General features: G+C 41.2%; 1 protein-coding gene across 1 annotated transcript in view; it reads left to right on the forward strand.

Moving 5' to 3' along the window:
- LOC138492926 (vomeronasal type-2 receptor 1-like) overlaps nt 1-13,841 on the forward strand; it is a 402,451-nt gene that overhangs the window by 114,436 nt on the left and 274,174 nt on the right. The window lies entirely within an intron of this gene.

The raw sequence follows: 13,841 nt of genomic DNA on the forward strand, positions 1-13,841 counted from the left end.
GGTGTATTTCTAAGGTATTCCCCCTTCCACTTACCACTTTAAGTATTGTACAGCAACCTTGGTACAGGGGCATTTTATTGACTTGCCATATTTACACAAAATCCAAGATACAGATGAGTAAATAACCTCTAAAGAAAGATTGTCACCTAAGGTAAAAGTTCAAAGACCTTTTTCAATTCATCACAATTTACCAGATTTGAATCATTTAAACTACACATTGGGGGGCGTGGCTTGGCGCTAACTGAGATGGCTGCCTGATTTCATGCTTCTGCTCCGGTGTTTATACATAATATCATGGCACAGTAATTCCTTCAGGATAACTACCCTAATTTGATGTTTTATTACCTAAAGTATCCTTGGTGGTCTGTAGCACTGTCTCCGGAGACTGAGCCTGCCTGCAGAGTGCCTTTCAGGAAATTTGTGGGTGCGGCCTGAAGCCACGATTCCCTGTGATTTAGAGGCTGATGTCTCCTGTCAGTTGTTCCGGCTGGACTCGTTGCGAAGTGCGCTAACACCCAGTAACTAGTTTTCACCACAACATGGGCTCATAATAAAAACTAAGCCCAGAAACGAGTTAAGTGCAAAAGGTACTTTATACCTCTTTTCAGACCACAAATGATGTATCCAGCCCTCAATTTGAGGGAGTTAAGAGTTATTCTGCCAGCAGCAAGTGTATTATCATTATATAGATTCTTTAATACAAAGAAATATGAGTTACAATACCAAATGAACATGTAATGCAGTTCACTGTCAATTATCTTCTCTGCTATAATTCTTTCAAATAGCACCTCTCAATATATACATCTTATTACTTGGAGCTCATCTAAACTGCTGGTTTGTGAAAGGGAATTTTACAAAATAACATTTAAAAGCCTACAGTTGGTGTAACTAATATATCACCACAATATTAAGTGCTCAGCTCTAGTATTGTTATATTGCTATAACTACTGGGCCACACTACCCAGCTCATTATGATGTCTAAAAAAGGACAAACCAAAGAAATACCCTCATCTCCATCTAATACCCTTAAAAGGCTAAAGAGTAATTCACCCACGCCAAAAGAAGATATTCTGGATCCTGCCATGCAAACTATTCTGACAGAAACCAGGGCCCTAAAACCATTTATGGATGCCACAAATGCAAAATTGCAAATACTTGATGGTAAGTGGTCTACCTTAGAGTAAAGAATGAGCGTGGCTGAGATACGAGTAAGTGATGCTGAGGATGTCACCAACAGAGTACAAATGCTGGAAACTACTGTTAAACCTCTAAAAATAACAATCAGAAAATCTTGAAAATAGAAACAGAAGTAATACTCTGCAGATTTTGGGCCTTCCAGAAGGAATTGAAAGAGATAATCCCATTCTATTCTTAAATACTTTGCTTCCTAAACTCCTTGACCTACCAGAGTCCGTGAAACTTAAAATCCAGAGGGCTCATGGAGTGGGTCCGATTAACTTAATGCGTAATTCTAACAGCGCCTCCAGAACTTTTATTTTTGCCTTCCTAGACTATACACATGTTCTACTTATAATGGTGAAGCTACTGAAGCAGCTCTCTTGGGATGGTAAGAAGAGCTTCATATTCCAAGATGTGTCTAACGTGACTGCTGCCAGGATAAAATAACTACTTACCTTTAGACCTGCTCTAAGACAGCTAAATGCGAGATATGGTATCATACATCTAGCCACTCTAAAAGTTACTCTCAATGATCACTCTTCTACCTTTCAAAATCCAATAGTCTTGAGACACTTTATCCAGAGTTACAGAAGACACAATATGGATACGTTTGCACCATCTACTATAATATGGATATGTTAATTAACAAATGAATACATCAGAAAGTTTGTTGTAATACCTTCCACGGAGTGGAGTTTTCAACATGGATGGGTGTGGCTGTATTCTGTTATCACAGTCCTAGCTATAGTTCTGATTTTTAAATGGATGATACACATATCCATGTTGATTTTGTTTGTCCACCAACTTCCCTTTTGTGCCCCTCCTTCATTGTTATCACCACTTATGCAGGTTATTCAACCCTCGCTTATTGGGTGGCTACCTAACTGTTCTCCTAATTATATTGTCTTATTGCCCGTAGTAAGGCAAAACACATGTATGTAATCAATCAATTTGTTTCTTCTAGAGTGCGCTTTTGCTAAAGGCATCATCTATGATACGTATGCCAACCTCATTATAAACCATGTCATTTATTTTAACTTCCTGGAATGTTAAAGGATTGCATAACTCTGTTACAAGACAAAAAGTACTTTATCAACTTAATAGAGCAAAGCCATCTATTGCTTGCATCCAAGAAACACATATCTCACAGGCAGAAGCTGCTAACCTTAAACGTCTCTGGGTGGGTCAAGTTTTTTCAAGTGTAGCTACTGGCAAAACGAATGGTGTAATTACTCTTATTAATAAAGTTTTTAAATGCAATGTTACAGCCACTGAATATGATGATTTAGGCAGATGGGTGTTAGTTAGGAAGTTAGTGGATTCCATTGAATACACAATTTTAAATATTTATGGCCCAACATCTCCAGATGCTTCTTTCTGGCTACAATTAAGAAACCATATAATTCAATCCAACCCTGATAATTTAATTGTCTGTGGCAACTGTAATGAGATCATTGATCCTTTCCCGGATAGGAAGTCTAGTGTACGGTTCAAATACACCAAATCTCACACACAATTTAAACTTTTGGTGTCAGAACTAGGTCTTATTGATGCATGGCGCTTACCTCATCCTTCCAATTTAGAATTTAATTTTTTCTCCAATCCCCACAATTCTTTATCAAGATTAGATTATGTTTGTAACCCATAAATCCATGGCTTGTTCCGGATGCCCAAATTCAATGTATAGCTCTTTCGGATAATGTGCCAGTTCATATCCAACCCACAACCTCCCATAATACTCATAAATCCAATATATGGAGATTCAATTCGACTCTTTTGAAAGATGGACTATTTACACCTTTTTCTACTCAGCAGCATAGCAATTTCTTCTCAGAGAACAAAAGTCAAGATACGTCCATCGCCAATAATTGTGATTGTTATAAGGCTGTACTCAGGCGTCATATTGTATCTTTTGCTGCCAATAAAAAGAAAAAACTTAAACAAGAATAAGATAATATTCTTAGACAACTCAAATCTCTTGAATCTCAATGTGCACGTACCAATTCTATATCTATTCTAAACAATATGATTAAACTTAGATTGCAATATAAAAAGTGTTACACAATACTCCTATCAAATTTTTTAAAATGAGAAGCCAAAATATATCAATTTTACAATAAATCAAGTAGATCACTTGCTTCATACCTCAAAATCAAAAAATAAAAGCAAAGATTACTATCATTAAGGATCCCATAGGTATTATGACCTTTTCAGATAAGGATTTCTAAATTTTACCAGAAGTTATACACTTCTGATGCTCCACCCAATAACTCTCATGTTCAGAATTTTCTTAGACACGTACCTCATGTAGCATATCCAACAGTTGATTTTCATGTATTGCATGTCCCAATTTCACCCATTGAAATTCATAAAGCCATAAATGATCTTAAAAAAAGGTAAAGCCCCTGACCCAGACGCCTTTCCTATTGATTTTTTTGCTCACTTTGATAAGTTATTAGTTCTCAAACTTAATGAACTTTTTTTCCCATTTCATAACCGGTCAAAAGGTACCAGGATCCTTCTCAGAAGCCATGTTAATAGTTTTCCCTAAGCCCAATAAAGATCCTGAACTTCCCCAGAGTTAAAGGCCAATTTCTCTCATTAACACTGACTATAAAATATTTGCCAAGATTCTGGTGAATAGACTTCTTCCATTGTCACCCAATTTACTCAAAAATGATCAGGTTGGGTATGTTAAGGGTAGACAATACTCCTCTAATATTAGGCTATTTTCTGATGTTTTAGACACCATTCACAAATCCAATGATCCCTGTGTTGCTGTGGCTTTCAATGCGGAAAAAGCATTCAACAGAGTAGAATGGGATTACATGTTTCAAGTTCTTAAATGGCATGGGATTGGTACCCCCTTCTCTCTATGATCAGAGTGCTATATTCCAACCTGAAAACAGCAGTTTGTATTAATAGACAAATGCCCTTATATTTCTCATTATTTAGAGACACACGCTAAGGTTGTCCCCTTTCCCCTCTTCTTTTTATCTTAGCTTTGGAAACTTTTTTAGAAGCAATCAGACAGAAACACAATATACAGGGCATTTAGTGTGCAGGTGTACAGGTTAAAACTGTGGCATATGCAGATTGTAAGTGATTTCAATCCAGCACACTCCCAAGTCAAAGCCCAGAATGTAGTGCACAACTGAAACCCTTATTTATTTTTGTCTATGAATTCAATATTCTGAATGATATACCAGTCATATCACACCCTTCTCCTGAGAACCCCCCGGTCACACTGAACCAGGAATCAGGCTGGTTTGCAAAGGTAAATATTTATTTATGTATTTAAAATGTAATCACAATATATTTTAACAGATAAACAACAATCGCCAATGGGGTGACAGAACACTGAATAATATCTTTAATACACTAGGAATAAGTAATGAGCAAAACAAATGCAGAGCCGAACATTTTACTTTTGTGTTGGTTCAGATCAGATAGCACTATGATTAGAGGTGCCCCCTGCAACACCCCTAATTCCCCAATAGGCAATGTAAAGAGATGGGAGGAGAGAGCAGGTATTCAGGAATAGCATAAATCAAACAGAATATCAGTCCCACTTTCCCCCAGCAAGCACAAGAGAAAAACGGAATTGACTTTTCAGCTGTCAGATTGGCTTTCAAAATTATCTTTAGAGTGGACTGGGCAAAAACACCAAATGTGGTCAAAAACCCTTAAATTATTGTAAATTCCTATGGGAGCCGCTTTTAACAGTTGCAGACAAGCACCAGCAATGATTTAGTCCAAAGAAAACATTTGAAATCTTAAAGTCCAGGTCGGAAACAAATTAGAGCTATTTTACACGCGCAAAAACCTTTCAAATTTTAAAATCGTGGCAAACTTTTCCTTGCGTGATTTGTGCTATAATGGGAGAATCACACTGTATTGCAATGGGTTCTATGGATAGCTAGGGATGTTAGCTACAAATAGAAGTTGAAATTTCATTTCTATCACAGAAACGGAGGGAGTTATAGAGGTTTTAGTAAAGGTTGGTTCTGTAAAATAGGCGCGAGAATGGAAAACAGAAATTCACTTTTGAAAATGACAAATGGGTTTGCTTACACTAGAGGAGGACTATGAAAAAGCAAATACCACAGAGGAATCTTACAGTTACGTGATCAGTGTAACCTGCCTACTGAGGAAACTCGTCTTCTTCAGATGAGAAAAGAGTCAGCGCAAAGATAGTTCTAACAATACTAATTCTGAATGAAAGATAGAATGGGTTTGAGATCGGGATAAGACAATGCAAAGATACTCCTAACAATGCTGGTTCTGAATGAAAGATAGGACGGGTTTGAGATAGGGATAATATAATGCAAATATACTATGGGCCACAGTTCTTCCTATTAATACTCACGGGGTACATTTTTAAATGGGACCGTCAGCTCTGGTCATTGGATTGGGTCTGGTCTAGGAAACACAGCACATCAGGCACGGTACTGGAACAGCTAGGCCGGTCGCTGGATTTGCACAGGATCTGCCCTCCTAGTCTGTGGGTATTTTAATCCGCTGGATAGTGAGTTCCTCAGGCAAGCCTAGTGGTGGCAAGCCAGAGAATTTCAGGATACTGGTTCAAAAGGCCTTCTCACACCACACAGCGCTTCACTGGGGGGAGAGAATACATTTGAGGATTTGGGCCTTGCTGGAAATCAATAGTTCTCTATTGCTGGCAAGAGTTTGGGCCTCTGGATCTGGAAGAAAAGGAAATATTCCCCTGTGAAAGGTTCAGTGTGCGAGTGAGGTTGGGACAGGATCTCACCCTCTTTTAGATTTTCCAATAGACACATTGGGCCTCATTACACGGTAGGCGGTAAGGATTTACCGGTACCGGTAAGGGCACCGGTACCGGTAAACCCTTACCGCCTTACTACGAGGACCCTTTGCGGGACCCGACCTTAACGGCTGGTTTTACCGTACCGTAATTAGCGCCTTCCCCACTCCCATTGAGCCCTATGGGGGCAAAAATGGGAATGGGGAAGTGCCTTGGTGAATGGGGAATTACCGCCCCCGATCACCTTGGAGTAGGGCGGTAATTCCGCCATCCACCAAGGCGGACACGGTAAAATACCGGCGGCAACCATGGTGCTAATAGCGCCATGGTTACCGCCTACCGTGTAATGAGGCCCATTGTAGAAATAGGGATAGATTTTCTCTTATCTTTTCTATTAAATAGGCGGTGCACCAGCTCTTGTCTAGGGACAGCGCACCCCATAGGGATAGGGTGTGCTCCCGGTTAGGGATAGCGTGTAGTGGACTCATTTAGTGTCTAATTTGAAATGTGTATGTTTTAAAGTGATGCTTGTCCTACTTTGTTTTTCTGTGATACCATATCGAATACCTAACAGTAGGGTCCACACCTTGTGAAGGTGTAGATAATTAATAAGTGTCTTCCATGATTGGGGTTTTTGGAACTCTATTTGTAACATTCATAGGTTGTAAAGTTGGAATATGTCCTCTCCCTTTCTACTATTGAAACATGGCAGTTTTTTCTAACATTCTTAGATAGTGTGGCTCCCAATCAATAAATAAAGTGAAGATTTGCATATCATTTCTTTGCAACGCGTTCCCCCCCCCACTCTTTTGTTTGTTTTTCTCTAATTGTCTGTTCTTGTTCCATTGTTTGTCAGGTTTATATACTTATTAAAAAATCTAAGGTTCATATGCTTAGTCTTCACCTTTATACTTGGCCTTCATGCATTCTAACTCCTTCTCTTAATTATAAATCTCTATCGTAATTGTACCTCAGGCTATCTGCTGCATTAGCTTTACGCCTTGCATACGTTCTTCTTTAAATATAATTTTCCAAACATAAACTACACATTGGTATAAGATTAAAAAAAAGGGCAATATGGTTAAAACGTTTAAATGGAATGAAACCCATCCCTGCATTGCCTGTTCAGACGAAGCGGCAAACCCGTGTTTGAACACAAGAGATATCCTCTTACAGAACATCGGCCAAACTTGCAAGGTGGCGTATCACACTTGTTGGTTATGGAAAGGTGAGGACTATTTGTATTGACCTATGTGAAAATACAAAAGACCTTTGATTCCTCTTAGTATTGTGAACTTCTATTAACGTGTGAAGCCTCAGGCCTGCCAGGGGATCCGGGGCCTCTAACGGCATCATTGTAGTATGGTGGTCCGTATAGGGTGCTGGTACGTTGCTACGGGCACCCTTATTTACAGATCTCCGTACTTGTAACGAGGCCCTAGTCTCTTAAACTGATGGAAGAGCTCGGTCAGCAATTTTTGATGGTCTTGTTGCCTCTGATTAGTACAGTTTCACTGTGTATTGACCTGGATTGTCCCTGATTCTATGTAGTGCTTCTGGTTGCAACAAATGGGCATGAATTTTGCTCAAACCAATTGGTACGATTTTACTTTTAGCGCCCGTTCTCAGGTATCTGATAGGTCTGTAGTAAGAAATCAGTTTGTGAATGTATTTGGAGGCTGCCTGGTGCTCGACCAAACCCTCTGCTGGAAACTCAACATGGCCGCCATTTTGCTGAGCTTGTGGAAGTGTGCATTTTGCTGTTAACGCGTGAGGGAATGGTATCTAATGGGAGGCTCAGGTTGTTGCCCTTATATGCAGGTGTCAGGGATTTGACAGGGCATTGGACGGGCAATTATTTAGGGCTGATTTTGCTGAATTACAAGAGCACATGTGGGCACCCTTACACACACTGTGATCTCTGTTTCATGGCAATGGTTGGCATTTATATTGGGGTGGTTATCCCTATTTCTGTTTAATGTGTGGCACTGTGTTGTATCTTGATTTTTTTCCACTCCCTGTGTTGTGAGCTTGTGCCGGTGGAATGCCTGCCTGTCCCTGGAATGTTGAGTGAGAGTTTGTGTTTGAGTGTTGCCTGCATGTCCGTTGAAAGGGAGCTGCTTGACTCAGTAGGTTCTGGTGGATGTCTTCATATATGACTCTTACTTGTGAACTTACCTGATACCTGTAATCATGTCTACCTGAATCTAAGTAAAGAAGTTACTCACCATAGCATGGTCTCACCATGTGTTCAGTAAAGTACCCACATTTCATTGGCGATGAGCTGACTGATCACCCAGGCGACTTGCAAGCAAGACGGAGAATGAAGTAGAAAAAGAAAGGTGCAAAAACAGTGACGCCCAGAAGAAGAGGAGACATTCACAGGCCCCCAACACCCTCAGCCCCGCAGAGGACCCCCTCTTCCAGAGTTCAGGTAGACAAGGGACAGTACAGGGGCTACTAAGATTGGGAGGATGGAGTTGGGATCCCAGCTGAACGTCTCTCGAGGGGCAGAAGAACTGGTCATTCAAGCGGTCATCAACGCCACAGGGTACCTTCCTCTGGTGTGCGCTTCAGAGCAAGCCGTGGGTAGAACAATGGCCCCTGGAGGCTCTCCAAGGGCTCTACTCTTGGCCAGCTCAGGGTGAAGTGCTCTTTGGAAGCATTGCAAGCTGTGCGGTCGAGAACTAGGGACTGAGAGTACCCCATTGGGTGAGACCCGCTTCCCTGGCCAGCCAAGAATAAAGAGGTTTAAACCATCGAATGATCTGTCCAAAGGGAAGGAGACTAAGAGGTACTGTGCCGAGTGTTGTTTGCTTTTGGAGTTGTTTCGAGACGAAGAGGCTTTAGTTCTGCATTGGGGACTCTGTGAATTGTGCAGAGCTGTTCTGGATTCCCAGGGTTGTGATGTTCTACCATGCATTGCAAGAGCTGGATCCAGAGTTGTTGTAATTCTTCAAAGGGATTTCCAGTGAAGTGTGGTTGTAGGTCATGATGTGAGGCCTGTTTTGCTTGCACGTGAGATTTTTCGACCCACTGACATGTGTGCTTGAGGTAATGCAATGTGTGCACATTGTGTGGGGATGAATAGCGTGGCCTCTATATTAGGAGAGAAGGATATGCAAATGCGTGTTTTGTGTTAATTATTTTTGCCTCCACAGGTAACCAAAGCTCAGGATGTGGACTTGTAAAGAGCAGGGAGCTCTTAATTTATCTTATACTTGTGTGCACATGTACGGTTTATTGTGGTGGGGAGGTTGCATGTGTGATTGCCTTTTTATGTACACCTATTGGTTGGCTTATCAAGCTACCAGTTGAGTTTGAGGCAGCCAGTGTGTGGGTGTGCGGTAGAATTGTGCCCGTTTTTTGGTGCTTGCTAGGGCTTGTTCTATGAGCCAACCTTTTGGTAAACCACTTGTTGGCAGCCATGCACTTCATTGTAGTGTTCCTTTTCTTATTGGGGGCCACATTGTGCAAAGAATTCGGGAATATCTCTCAGAGATTCATGTGGGGGTGAACATGGGTTTGTGCGGATGGCATGATGCGGCTGGCAGGAAAGGTGTCTGCAAAGCTTTGGAAGATGTGTTTTTGCATGATCTGCTCATTTCTGTTTTGCGGGGTGACGGGACATTACTGTTGGACTTGTAACCCAAATCTTTTAGTTGGCTGAGGGATTAAGAAAGGGTAAAGCTAACATTGCAAAGCAACGTCCAGGTCACCCATCTCTGCAGATCAGGCCTAGTTTCTGTCTGTCTGTCCTGCTGTGTGGCTTGAATTAGGTGAAGCCTAAGTTACTTATTTCAGTGATTAGATAGTGCGCTTGATATCATAAACTCTCACCAATTTTCCTAGATTTAATTAGCAAGAATTTACAAAATCAGGAAATTGATCATAATCTGAGGAGAAATGTGATTGCTATGACAAAGCAGCAGCCGTTGTCAACATTGCATTTTATGAATTGATGAACTGCTTTTGTGGTTGATGCAGACGTCTGTATTATGTGAATTTGCTTGTGTCCTTCTGCTTTTTGTTTTGCTTTATGGAGGAACAAGGGGATGGATATAGTCGGAGTGTAACCAGAGGGAGTGATAGGGGGATAACTGGGGAATTAGCGGTGTGTAACCCCGTAATAAAGCAGTAAAGGAACAGGGGGGAAAAAACGTCAGCATTTTTACTGGTGGCATTCTATGACCTGCAAGTTGGCATAGAACTGCTGCAATCTCTTAGCAGGCCGGCAAGTTCAGAAATAATCAGCCCACTCAAACCATCATTTATGTTTTTTTCTGTTCTGGCAAATTATTGTTAAGCCCGTTGTAAGAGTTCATTGATGTCAGTGGTGTCGTTGTTGGCAAACCCTGTGGCCCTCATCCCTTGTAGTTTAGTGCTGTCAACTGTGATCACACTGAAACATGTTTGCATTTCTACTCATTACTAAACAGACAGATAAATAAATACAACAGGATGAGTTCCAACAATATGAAGAAGCAAATTATAGATGAAGTGTGTACAGGTCATGTTCAGTTAGATGCATCGCTCACATGTCTGTCGGCCGGCACGCGGAGACAGGCATATGGCAGGCTGGGGCTAGGAGGACATGCATGTGAGAGCAGAAAAAGGGAAAGGCCTGAGAGAAAAGTCATTTCATAAAGAATTGTGAAAAGATGGGGGAAAAGCATCATGTTGCCAAGTAGAAGACTTTGAAGTCATACTTCATATTAGGTAATAGATTATGCTATGTGTAGATCTTCTATGTCGGTTCTCTAGGGAATGGTTAAGACCATCTGCCCACTCTGGCATGTCAGACATGACACATTGCCCTGTCTCTGCTCATGTAGTGCATTTTAGCCAGGTGGGGTTCTTCTACCTGGCGACGATGGGTAGGGGTGGGTACTGCATTTAGGAATCGTTGATTCTGTTGTGGGGAGGGTCCATTGGGGTTAGGGGTTTGCACCATAATGCATCTCGGCTGTGAGCAGATCAATGCAGTCTTATAAGCAGTCTTATAAGGCCGGAGGCTGTGTGGAGGAGCCAGGTGGGGTTATTGTGTAGTATGTAGGCCAGTGCTGTACAGCGTCACGCTGCTTATAAGTTCGGGTGGCAAGCGGGACGGGCCCTCCAGAACTGCTGAGTAGGGTTATTTTAGTACATTAACTCTATTCCTCTGAGATGGTCTTAAGGGGGTCACGTTTGGTTCGCAGTTGTATTGTTACTCTGCTTTTAGGCGTTTCTCCTCTAGAGCTGGTGAACTCTCTGCATTGCAGTGTGCTTTCCTGGTCTGCTTGATATGATATGATAAGTTATTTATAACGTGCTTAATACCCAGGGGTTTCTAAGCGCTGACCCGGGGATCGAACCTGTGTTGCTCGGTGTTGTCTTGCTTCCAAGGCGAGCACCTTGCCCCCCGGTCTATTCTCCCGAGACAATATGGGGTGGTAAGTGAGTTCTGTCTCAAACATTCTGTAGAGGGACACTTGGATCCACTAAATGCCATTCTGGGGCCAGATTACAGAAACTTTGCGCCAATGCAAGGGCAAAGTTGACATGGTATTAGCACTAGGGCAAAGTTTGCCCAATTTTTAAAAACACTGGCACACACTAGAAAACTACTGCACCATGACAAGGGCAGTTTGGCATATTAAAAGCACCAGGGCAAAAATTGCCCTAGTGCAAAAAAGATACATTTGTTATGCATTTTTGCACCAGGGCAAAGTTTACCCTAGTGCTAATACGGAATGGTATTAGCACTAGGGCAAAGTTTGCCCTGATGCAAAAATGCATAAAAAATTATCTTTTTTGCACTAGGGCAATTTTTGGTCTGGTGCTTTTAATATGTCTAACTGCACTTGTCATGGTGCAATAGTTTTCTAGTGTGTGCCAGTGTTTTTAAAAATTGGGCAAACTTTGCCCTAGTTCTAATACCATGCAACTTTTCACTTGTACCGGTGCAAAGTTTCTGTAACCTGGCCCCAGGAGTGTGGCTGCTGTGCCTGGGAGCAGTTGCACCATTCCCTTGGCGATGTGCCTAGTTTGGCTCTTAACCACCGTAAGGCCTCATTCTGATTCACGTGGTCTCTAAGAAAAACGGGCATTGACAACACCAATAGTGTTGGTCTTTCTATAAGACGTGTATCACATTGACATGCTTTCCCCATGTACTCACATAATATGCCAGCTGTTACCATCTCACACCCAGTCATTTGTTTAAAACCTAGTTACATGTTTAAATCCAGTTTGGGCAAGCTGAGGTCTTTACCCTTTTGAGGTCGATAAATTGAGTAACATTGATTTAGATAATAATAACAGGATTGTCAGTTGCCAAGATACACGTTAGTGTTTGGTGTACATTATCTATAGGGTAACATTTAATTTGTTTTAATTAACATTATTCATGTATGGCAATGGTGAGACCATCTTGGATTCTGATAAAGAAAAATATTGAAATGTGTTAGTGCAGGGGGTTTGGCATTAAATAGTACATTACAGCAATACTTGACATATGATGTGAGCACCAAGCTTATCATGCTAATACCTGCCAAATTATCTTACTGCACATCTGTACATTAACGGGAAAAGCATCCCAGGTACTTAAACTATTATCTTCCAATCTCCATATACTCATAGCAGTGACAGATTCAACTATGGCCATTGAGCACAGCAGTGGCAGAATCCATTAAGCCCAGTTTGCAAACCAATGTCAATTTCCATTATGTCCAGTTAGCATCAAAATACGCTTTCTCATGCAACATGACTTAAATGTCAGGTTCAATTGGGTTCAATTAGCACAGTGACGCCGGATACGATTATGCTGAGTCAGCATATAGGTTCACATTCCATTATTTATAGTTATCCTAGTAAAGCCAGATACCCTTAAGGCCACCAGCAAGCACAATAAGCCAAAATTGCAGTGAACACAATTAGCCCTACACAGTCAGATTCCTTGGTGGAGGCGGTATGTTTGTGGAGTTGGGAGCTGTGTGTGTGTGTTGTGCTTGGGGTAGTATGTGTGTATGTGAAGGGGTGGTGTGTGTTTGCTTTGCAGTGCTGTGGTAGTGCTTACTTGTGCAGTACACTGCCGGTTGATGTGTGTGCGTATGCTGTGCATTGGGTGGTGTGTGTGCAGCACTGTGGCAATGTGTGTTTGTGTGCAGTCAAGTATGTGCAGTGAAGTGCCAGGATTGGTGTGTGTGCAGTACTGGGGTACATATATATATATATATATATATATATATATATATATATATATATATATATATATATATATTTCCCAATTACAGAGGCACAGAACCTTTGTTTTTTGTAGAGCTGCACTCCCATCACAGAGGTTTGGTTTCGCCAGAACGCGGCAAAAATTCCCAAAAAAACGGGTGAAAGGCACTCAAAACAAATATGCTGAACGAAGCTTTTAAAGGTAGAAAAAGTTATATTTTTACAAGGCAGTTTAAAAAACAGCTTCCCAAAATGTTTTCGTACCAGAGAGGCTGACTGACGCGTTTCGCCACACTCCTGTGGCTTGCTCACAGTAACTCCTCCCTGTGTTGGGACTCTGTTTACGCACCAAAAGTGAAAAGTGAAAAGTGAAAAGGCGACTTAGGCTTGATGGTTTAAAATTCTGTCGGCCATTTTTAAGAGGACTACATGGGTCTTGTAAAGTATATGCACATTATATTTAATGCTTGCCCCAAACTTGATTGGTGTGTACCAATATTATTACGTTGCTCTAAGATGTTCTAAGAGCAACGTTTCATAAAGCTAGATAATTTATTTTCAAAATGTCTTTATATTATTCATTTACACCCCTGAAGAACATCCATATGCTCAGTGCTTTGCAATTGGACATTTTAACATCGACAGCAAGTCAAAATGGTACTAAGTAATCCCC

This window comes from Ambystoma mexicanum, chromosome 10 (genome assembly GCF_040938575.1).
Source record: "Ambystoma mexicanum isolate Mex_15411 chromosome 10, UKY_AmexF1_1, whole genome shotgun sequence".
In the NCBI taxonomy this organism is placed as follows: Eukaryota; Metazoa; Chordata; class Amphibia; order Caudata; family Ambystomatidae; genus Ambystoma; species Ambystoma mexicanum.